This window comes from Pseudophryne corroboree, chromosome 3, assembly GCF_028390025.1.
Source record: "Pseudophryne corroboree isolate aPseCor3 chromosome 3, aPseCor3.hap2, whole genome shotgun sequence".
In the NCBI taxonomy this organism is placed as follows: domain Eukaryota; kingdom Metazoa; phylum Chordata; class Amphibia; order Anura; family Myobatrachidae; genus Pseudophryne; species Pseudophryne corroboree.
In genome coordinates this window covers 105,271,795-105,280,986 of record NC_086446.1, presented here as the reverse complement: position 1 = coordinate 105,280,986, position 9,192 = coordinate 105,271,795, and the positions used below count along the sequence as shown (strand labels likewise).

General features: G+C 48.7%; 1 protein-coding gene across 4 annotated transcripts in view; it reads left to right on the top strand.

The window, feature by feature from the left end:
• The first annotated feature begins 302 nt into the window (after positions 1–302).
• The window catches only part of TDRD12 (tudor domain containing 12), a 614,823-nt gene continuing 605,933 nt past the window's right edge, over positions 303–9,192 (top strand). For 2 of the 4 annotated variants that reach the window (XM_063958365.1, XM_063958363.1), the window contains exon 1: positions 303–434. The gene's annotated coding sequence lies outside the window, so the exon portion shown is untranslated. Of the gene's footprint in view, positions 435–1,891; positions 1,952–9,192 lie in introns of those variants that run through there. The other 2 variants (XM_063958366.1, XM_063958364.1) reach the window with 1 other exon arrangement.

The window sequence follows — 9,192 nt, the reverse complement described above, 5'->3', positions numbered from 1 at the left end:
TATCTGGGGAAATCACTTTTTATATATATATATATATATATATTTATTTTATAAGCAAATGTTTTTAGTCAAAGTCAGCACACTTATTTATCCGACTCCAGTGATTATTACTTAGCTAAAGAAGTTACTACTATATGGAACATTATGTGAGAAAGCAGAGCATCATCAAAGAAACCCAGGTCCCAGGCCTGGACACTCCTGGAGCCGCCATGTTTCCGGAGCCTCTGTCTCCAGTCCAATCTCAGCCTCAAATCAAGGGCGCCCTCTGCTCGTTCGCTGCTGTTAGGAGAGTTACGGCTCCTTTCCCGCGGGGGCGGGAATTCTGTAGAAGCAGCGCGGCGGTGACGTCAACGCTTTCCTCCCAGCCTCCTCCACTTCCTCTTCCTTTACATCAAGGTGGTGCTGGTGTGACGGTGAGAGCTGCGGGCTACCGGGTGAGTGATCTCCCGCCGCCTGGCGCATATAATTCCCGGCTTCTATTATCACTCTGCAGCAGCGCACAGAGCAACCTGCCATATATTCCCTATTAGGGTGTCATCCCCGTCGTGTAATGCTGCACAGTACCACTTCTCAATGGATACAATTGGCAGGTCTCACTCTGCACGTATGGCAACTGCACCTAAATCCAAGTGGTCATGTATTGGAAATACAGAGCTGTGACGAGGGAACAATTTTTAATGGCCTGAACAGGTGTAATGATGTTCTGCAGCAGTTTAGTTATGCCCACTCTGGTTGTCCCATGTTCTGATTAAACATTCTATCTACCTCTCTCTATATATGGGTCTCTGTGTGTGTGTTTTTTCTATCTATCTATCTATCTATCTATCTATCTATCTCCTGTTAGGGCGTATTTACGGGTGGTCTTCAGGTTGCCGAATGTCGGGATCCTGGCGCACAGTATACCGGCATCGGAATCCCGACACACCGACATATTCTCCCTCGTGGGGGTCCACGACCCCCCTGGAGGGAGAATAAACGCGCGCCACCGTGCCCGCAGCGAGCCCGCAAGGTGCTCATTTGCGCTCGCCACGCTGTTGGTATGCCGGCGGTCGGGCTCCCGGCGCCGGTATGCTGCTCGCCGGGAGCCTGGCCGCCGGCATACCATGCTACACCCGTATTTACATCTACAGCAACTCCATAGCAGCAACTAGGGTGACATCCAAAACTGACCATTTTATCGGTCTTTATAGAGCACAATATAGGGGTACTCACCAGAGTTTGTTGATATTCATAGAAAAAAAGTGTATAATTCTTACATAGCCAGGGCATAAATCTCAACGTTATGGTCCTGGCACGGACCTTTGTCATGGGGATAATCCACATCACTACCAGTGTTTAGTTTCCATTGCATCAACTCACCTGTAGCCTGGGGCTCCCTGAAATACCCTGTGTTGATCTGGACTTGAGAGGTCCGGTGACCGGAAGTGACGCACGATGTGTTCCAGTTGGAACGCGGAAGTGCTGCTTCTGGCGCGAAGTCCGGATCAACGCAGGGTATTTCAGGGAGCCACAGGTGAGTTTGATGCAATGGAAACTAGACACTGGTGGTGGTGTGGATTATTCTCTTGACAAAGTTATGTGTTCTTAGGACAACTCTTAGCAGAAGTGCCATGATTGCACTGCTAGTGGCTGTTATATTTTCCATATATCTTCTGCATTTTATTTACTTGTAGCAGGATTTCATAAACCTGGCCCTAAAGGCACCCTAACAAGCCAGGTGTGGGGATATCTGTGTTGAGCACAGAGGATTAGATCAAATTCACTGATGTACTAATTAAGGCACCTGTGCATAAGCATGGACAGAACAAAAACCTGGAGCGCAAGGGTGCCTCGTGGACTGAGATCTGGAAACCCTGACGTGCAGAATGCTGTTGGGCTTTTTTGCTGCAGGGGGACAGTCACCTCATATAGGTGCGAGGGGAAACTTGCGATACTGGCACTACTGTAAAAGGTGAATAACTGCAGCTGGGCATGGTGTCACTGAATTGAGTCGCATGCATGCATTTCTCAGTAACTCGGTATGGGTCATAGGGTCAACAGTCATTAGGTTGACCACTATTGATCAACAGTAACTAGTTCGACATGGAAAAAGGTAGACTTGAGTTTTTGAAACAGTTTCGGTGTCGTTTTCTTCGTTAAGTGACTGGGAACCCGAATTAGTGCACCGTCTCCACTCGCCATGCTTCGGGCAAGGTGCCTCGCTCCGCTACCGCTGTGCTTGGCACAGGTTACTATTCCCAATCGTAGTCCACGTGGATCGTAAAGTATGAAAAAGTTAAATTTTTTTGTAAGAATGTGAAAAAATCATGTCGACCTTTTTTCATGTCGACCTAGTACATGTCAACCTAGTGACCATGTCGGCCTAATGCATGTTGATCAATAGTGGTTGACCTAATGACTGTTGACTTAAGTGTGGTCGACCTAACGACCGTATAATTCCTGTATACTGTTACTGTAAATATGGTCAAGTGCATGGTGTAACGTCTCATGTTTAGGGTTTAATTCTCAGTATCTCTTGTATTCCAGTTATGGGCTGCTGCACATTACTGCTTCTTATGTTTGATATGGGTGTGGTTCTCGGGGAAATTTTTACTATAGCTAAAACAGAGAATTGGTGATGTTGCCCATAGCAACCATTCAGATGCTGTCTATCATTTCTCTATTGCCTTTTAGAAAATGATACAGAATCTTTAGTAAATTTACCCCTCAGTGTCCGTGTACATTGAGTAATCTTCAATGACTGTGTTCATTCTGTAGGTTTGAAGACCTGCATATGCTCTGTATTCATGGGGGTAAACTTACTAAGGTGGGAGTTGTATTTAAGATGGGATGTTGCCCATAGCAACCAATCAGAATCTACTTCTCATTTATCTAGCACCTTCTAGGACACCGGTTCTCAAACTCGGTCCTCAGGACCCCACACAGTGCATGTTTTGCAGGTCTCCTCACAGAATCACAAGTGAAATCATTTGCTCCACCTGTGGACCTTTTAAAATGTGTCAGTGAATAATGAATACACCTGTCAACTTGCTGGGTTACCTGCAAAACATGCATTGTGTGGGGTCCTGAGGACCGAGTTTGAGAACCACTGTTCTAGTAGATAATACCTGTAATCTGATTGGTTGCTATGGGCAACATCCCATCTTAAATACAACTCCCATTTTAGTAAATTTACCCCATGGTGTTATTCCCAGTATCTCTCTGTGAGCTACAGTATTGCACCATGCCACTTCTTTATTAGGGTTATTCTCAGTATATGTTGTTTTGTTGTGACATTGTAGAGGAGAAAAGAAATCCCCTGCAGGTCGCTCCATTCTCAGTATGTGTTTAGGTTTCTGTGTTTGCAGTTGCATATTACATATCTGTGTTCTGTTTGCTGACTATTTTCGTTTTGTTTTGGATTTATATAGTATCAAACAAATCAAACTCCCAATTTCTCATTGTACTGTATGATGGTTATATGTCAGCATCTGTTCTTGTGTATGTATAGGAATAACACTTGTGCTCTCTGCTGGATGTAAGCCTTTGTAGACCGGATCCTCTGCGTAGTGTCACTTCTCTTGTACATTTAATTCTCAGGGGAAACGTAATTACCGGTGACGTGTCCCCGGATATTGTCGTCATACTGTTATGGTAGCCTGCGCAATGCAATTATTCCTGCACTTTTATATGGTTTGCAAGGCAAAACTTGTCGTAGATCGCCGTAGTTTGTATTTCTGGCAAATCACGGCCATTGAGCAGATTTGAATTCTCCGTTAGGGGAAGATTAAATTAGCCACGGGACTTGCCGCATGGCTGTAGCTCCGGGTTTCCCCCTGGAGTTATTCAGTTATTTTCTAGTTTCTATGCTATCTCCCAGCTCCTGGATTATGTGTGCTGAGCTAACGGAGTTATCCTGCACAGTAAGCCCCAGAGGGTGCACTTAACGCTGATTTCTCTAACGTCCTAGTGGATGCTGGGGACTCCGTAAGGACCATGGGGAATAGACGGGCTCCGCAGGAGACATGGGCACTTTAAGAAGGAATTTAGATTCTGGTGTGCTCTGGCTCCTCCCTCTATGTCTCTCCTCCAGACCTCAGTTTGAATCTGTGCCCGGACGAGCTGGGTGCTGTTCAGTGAGCTCTCCTGAGCTTGCTGTAAGAAAGTATTTTGTTAGGTTTTTTATTTTCAGGGAGCTCTGCTGGCAACAGACTCCCTGCATCGTGGGACTGAGGGGAGAGAAGCAGCCCTACTCTCTGAAGATAGGTCCTGCTTCTTAGGCTACTGGACACCATTAGCTCCAGAGGGATCGTACACAGGATCTCACCCTCGTCGTCCGATCCCAGAGCCGCGCCGCCGTCCCCCTCGCAGAGCCGGAAGACAGAAGCCGGGTGAGCATGAGAAGCAAGAAGACTTCGAAATCGGCGGCAGAAGACTCCGGTCTTCACTGAGGTAGCGCACAGCACTGCAGCTGTGCGCCATTGCTCCCACACACACCTCACATACTCCGGTCACTGTAATGGTGCAGGGCACAGAGGGGGGGGGCGCCCTGGGCAGCAATTGGGACCTCTTTGGCAAAAGTTTAGCATATATACAGTTGGGCACTGTATATGTGTATGAGCCCCCGCCAAGAAAATGTATATTTCTCTGACGTCCTAGTGGATGCTGGGACTCCGTCAGGACCATGGGGATTAGCTTAGCGGCTCCGCAGGAGACAGGGCACAAAAATAAAAGCTTTAGGACTAGGTGGTGTGCACTGGCTCCTCCCCCCATGACCCTCCTCCAAGCCTCTGTTAGGTTTTTGTGCCCGTCCGAGCAGGGTGCAATCTAGGTGGCTCTCCTAAAGAGCTGCTTAGAAAAAGTTATTAGGTTTTTTATTTTCAGTGAGTCCTGCTGGCAACAGGCTCACTGCAACGAGGGACTTAGGGGAGAAGAAGTGAACTCACCTGCGTGCAGGATGGATTGGCTTCTTAGGCTACTGGACACCATTAGCTCCAGAGGGATCGAACACAGGCCCAGCCATGGAGTCCGGTCCCGGAGCCGCGCCGCCGACCCCCTTGCAGATGCCGAAAAGTGAAGAGGTCCAGAAACCGGCGGCAGAAGACTTTTCAGTCTTCATGAGGTAGCGCACAGCACTGCAGCTGTGCGCCATTGTTGTCAGCACACTTCACACCAGCGGTCACTGAGGGTGCAGGGCGCTGGGGGGGGGCGCCCTGGGCAGCAATGATAATACCTTGTTCTGGCTAAAAATACATCACATATAGCCCCTGGGGCTATATGGATGTATTTAACCCCTGCCAGGTCTCACAAACACCGGGAGAAGAGCCCGCCGAAATAGGGGGCGGTGCCTATCTCCTCAGCACACAGCGCCATTTTCCTGCACAGCTCCGCTGCGAGGAAGGCTCCCAGGACTCTCCCCTGCACTGCACTACAGAAACAGGGTAAAAAAACAGAGAGGGGGGGCACTTTTTTGGCGATATTGATATATTAAGCTGCTATAAAGGAAACAACACTTCTGTAGGGTTGTTCCTATATATTTATAGCGCTTGGGTGTGTGCTGGCAAACTCTCCCTCTGTCTCCCCAAAGGGCTAGTGGGGTCCTGTCTTTGATAAGAGCATTCCCTGTGTGTCTGCTGTGTGTCGGTACGTGTGTGTCGACATGTATGAGGACGATGTTGGTGTGGAGGCGGAGCAATTGCCGGTAATGGTGATGTCACCCCCTAGGGAGTCGACACCGGAATGGATGGCTTTGTTTATGGAATTACGTGATAATGTCAGCACGTTACAAAAATCAGTTGACGACATGAGACGGCCGGCAAACCAGTTAGTACCTGTCCAGGCGTCTCAGACACCGTCAGGGGCTGTAAAACGCCCTTTACCTCAGTCGGTCGACACAGACCCAGACACGGACACCGAATCTAGTGTCGACGGTGAAGAAACAAACGTATTTTCCAGTAGGGCCACACGTTATATGATCACGGCAATGAAGGAGGCTTTGCATATCTCTGATACTGCAAGTACCACAAAAAGGGGTATTATGTGGGGTCTGAAAAAACTACCTGTAGTTTTTCCTGAATCAGAGGAATTGAATGAAGTGTGTGATGAAGCGTGGGTTAACCCCGATAGAAAACTGCTAATTTCAAAGAAGTTATTGGCATTATATCCTTTCCCGCCAGAGGTTAGGGCGCGCTGGGAAACACCCCCTAGGGTGGATAAGGCACTCACACGCTTATCAAAACAAGTGGCGTTACCGTCTCCTGAAACGGCCGCCCTCAAGGATCCAGCTGATAGGAGGCTGGAAACTACCCTGAAAAGTATATACACTCATACTGGTGTTATACTGCGACCAGCCATCGCCTCAGCATGGATGTGCAGTGCTGGGGTGGTTTGGTCGGATTCCCTGACTGAAAATATTGATACCCTGGATAGGGACAGTATTTTATTGACTATAGAGCAATTAAAGGATGCTTTTCTTTATATGTGAGATGCTCAGAGGGATATTTGCACTCTGGCATCGAGAGTAAGTGCGATGTCCATATCTGCCAGAAGAAGTTTATGGACGCGACAGTGGTCAGGTGATGCGGATTCCAAACGGCATATGGAAGTATTGCCGTATAAAGGGGAGGAATTATTTGGGGTCGGTCTATCGGATTTGGTGGCCACGGCAACAGCCGGGAAATCCACCTTTTTACCTCAGGTCCCCTCCCAACAGAAAAAGACACCGTCTTTTCAGCCGCAGTCCTTTCGTTCCTATAAGAACAAGCGGGCAAAAGGACAGTCATATCTGCCCCGAGGCAAAGGAAAGGGTAAGAGAGTGCACCAAGCAGCTCCCTCCCAGGAGCAGAAGCCCTCCCCGGCTTCTGCAAAGCCCTCAGCATGACGTTGGGGCTTTACAAGCGGACTCAGGGGCGGTGGGGGGTCGACTCAAGAATTTCAGCGCACAGTGGGCTCACTCACAGGTGGACCCCTGGATCCTGCAGGTAGTATCTCAGGGTTACAGGTTGGAATTCGAGAAGTCTCCCCCTCGCCGGTTCCTAAAGTCTGCTCTGCCAACGTCTCCCTCAGACAGGGCGACGGTATTGGAAGCCATTCACAAGCTGTATTCTCAGCAGGTGATAGTCAAGGTACCCCTCCTACAACAGGGAAAGGGGTATTATTCCACACTATTTGTGGTACCGAAGCCGGACGGCTCGGTAAGACCTATTCTAAATCTGAAATCTTTGAACCTGTACATACAAAAATTCAAGTTCAAGATGGAGTCACTCAGAGCAGTGATAGCGAATCTGGAAGAAGGGGACTTTATGGTGTCTCTGGACATCAAGGATGCTTACCTGCATGTCCCAATTTGCCCTTCACATCAAGGGTACCTCAGGTTCGTGGTGCAAAACTGTCATTATCAGTTTCAGACGCTGCCGTTTGGATTGTCCACGGCACCTCGGGTCTTTACCAAGGTAATGGCCGAAATGATGTTTCTTCTGCGAAGAAAAGGCGTATTAATTATCCCTTACTTGGACGATCTCCTGATAAGGGCAAGGTCCAGAGAACAGCTGGAGGACGTAGTAGCACTAACCCAAGTAGTGCTGCAACAGCACGGGTGGATTCTGAATTTTCCAAAATCTCAATTGACCCCGACGACACGTCTGCTGTTCCTGGGAATGATTCTGGACACGGTTCAGAAAAAGGTGTTTCTTCCGGAGGAGAAAGCCAGGGAGTTATCCGAACTTGTCAGGAACCTCCTAAAACCAGGAAAAGTGTCTGTGCATCAATGCACAAGAGTCCTGGGAAAAATGGTGGCTTCTTACGAAGCGATTCCATTCGGCAGATTCCACGCACAAACTTTTCAGTGGGATCTGCTGGACAAATGGTCCGGATCGCATCTGCAGATGCATCAGCGGATAACTTTGTCTCCACGGACAAGGGTGTCTCTTCTGTGGTGGTTGCAGAGTGCTCATCTGTTAGAGGGCCGCAGATTCGGCATACAGGACTGGGTCCTGGTGACCACGGATGCCAGTCTGAGAGGCTGGGGAGCGGTCACACAGGGAAGAAACTTCCAGGGAGTGTGGTCAAGCCTGGAGATGTCTCTTCACATAAATATACTGGAGCTAAGAGCGATTTACAATGCTCTAAGCCTGGCAAAACCCCTGCTTCAGGGTCAGCCGGTGTTGATCCAGTCGGACAACATCACGGCAGTCGCCCACGTAAACAGACAGGGCGGCACAAGAAGCAGGAGGGCAATGGCAGAAGCTGCAAGGATTCTTCGCTGGGCGGAAGATCATGTGATAGCACTGTCAGCAGTGTTCATTCCGGGAGTGGACAACTGGGAAGCGGACTTCCTCAGCAGACACGATCTACACCCGGGAGAGTGGGGACTTCATCCAGAAGTCTTCCACATGATTGTGAACCGTTGGGAAAAACCAAAGGTGGATATGATGGCGTCCCGCCTCAACAAAAAACTGGACAGGTATTGCGCCAGGTCAAGAGACCCTCAGGCAATAGCTGTGGACGCTCTGGTAACACCGTGGGTGTTCCAGTCAGTGTATGTGTTTCCTCCTCTGCCTCTCATACCAAAAGTACTGAGAAATATACGGCAAAGGGGAGTAAGAACGATACTCGTGGCTCCGGATTGGCCAAGAAGAACTTGGTACCCGGAACTTCAGGAGATGCTCACGGAAGATCCGTGGCCCCTACCTCTAAGACGGGACCTGCTTCAGCAGGGACCGTGTCTATTCCAAGACTTACCGCTGCTGCGTTTGACGGCATGGCGGTTGAACACCGAATTCTAAGGGGAAAAAGGCATTCCGGAAGAGGTCATCCCTACCCTGGTAAAAGCCAGGAAGGAGGTGACTGCACAACATTATCACCGCATTTGGAGAAAATATGTTGCGTGGTGTGAGGCCAGGAAGGCCCCGACGGAGGAATTTCAACTGGGTCGATTCCTACATTTCCTGCAAACAGGATTGTCTATGGGCCTCAAATTAGGGTCCATTAAGGTTCAAATTTCGGCCCTGTCGATTTTCTTCCAGAAAGAATTGGCTTCAGTTCCTGAAGTCCAGACTTTTGTAAAAGGAGTACTACATATACAGCCCCCGGTTGTGCCCCCAGTGGCTCCGTGGGATCTTAATGTAGTTTTGGATTTTCTCAAATCCCATTGGTTTGAGCCACTCAAATCGGTGGATTTGAAATATCTTACATGGAAAGTAACCATGCTACTGG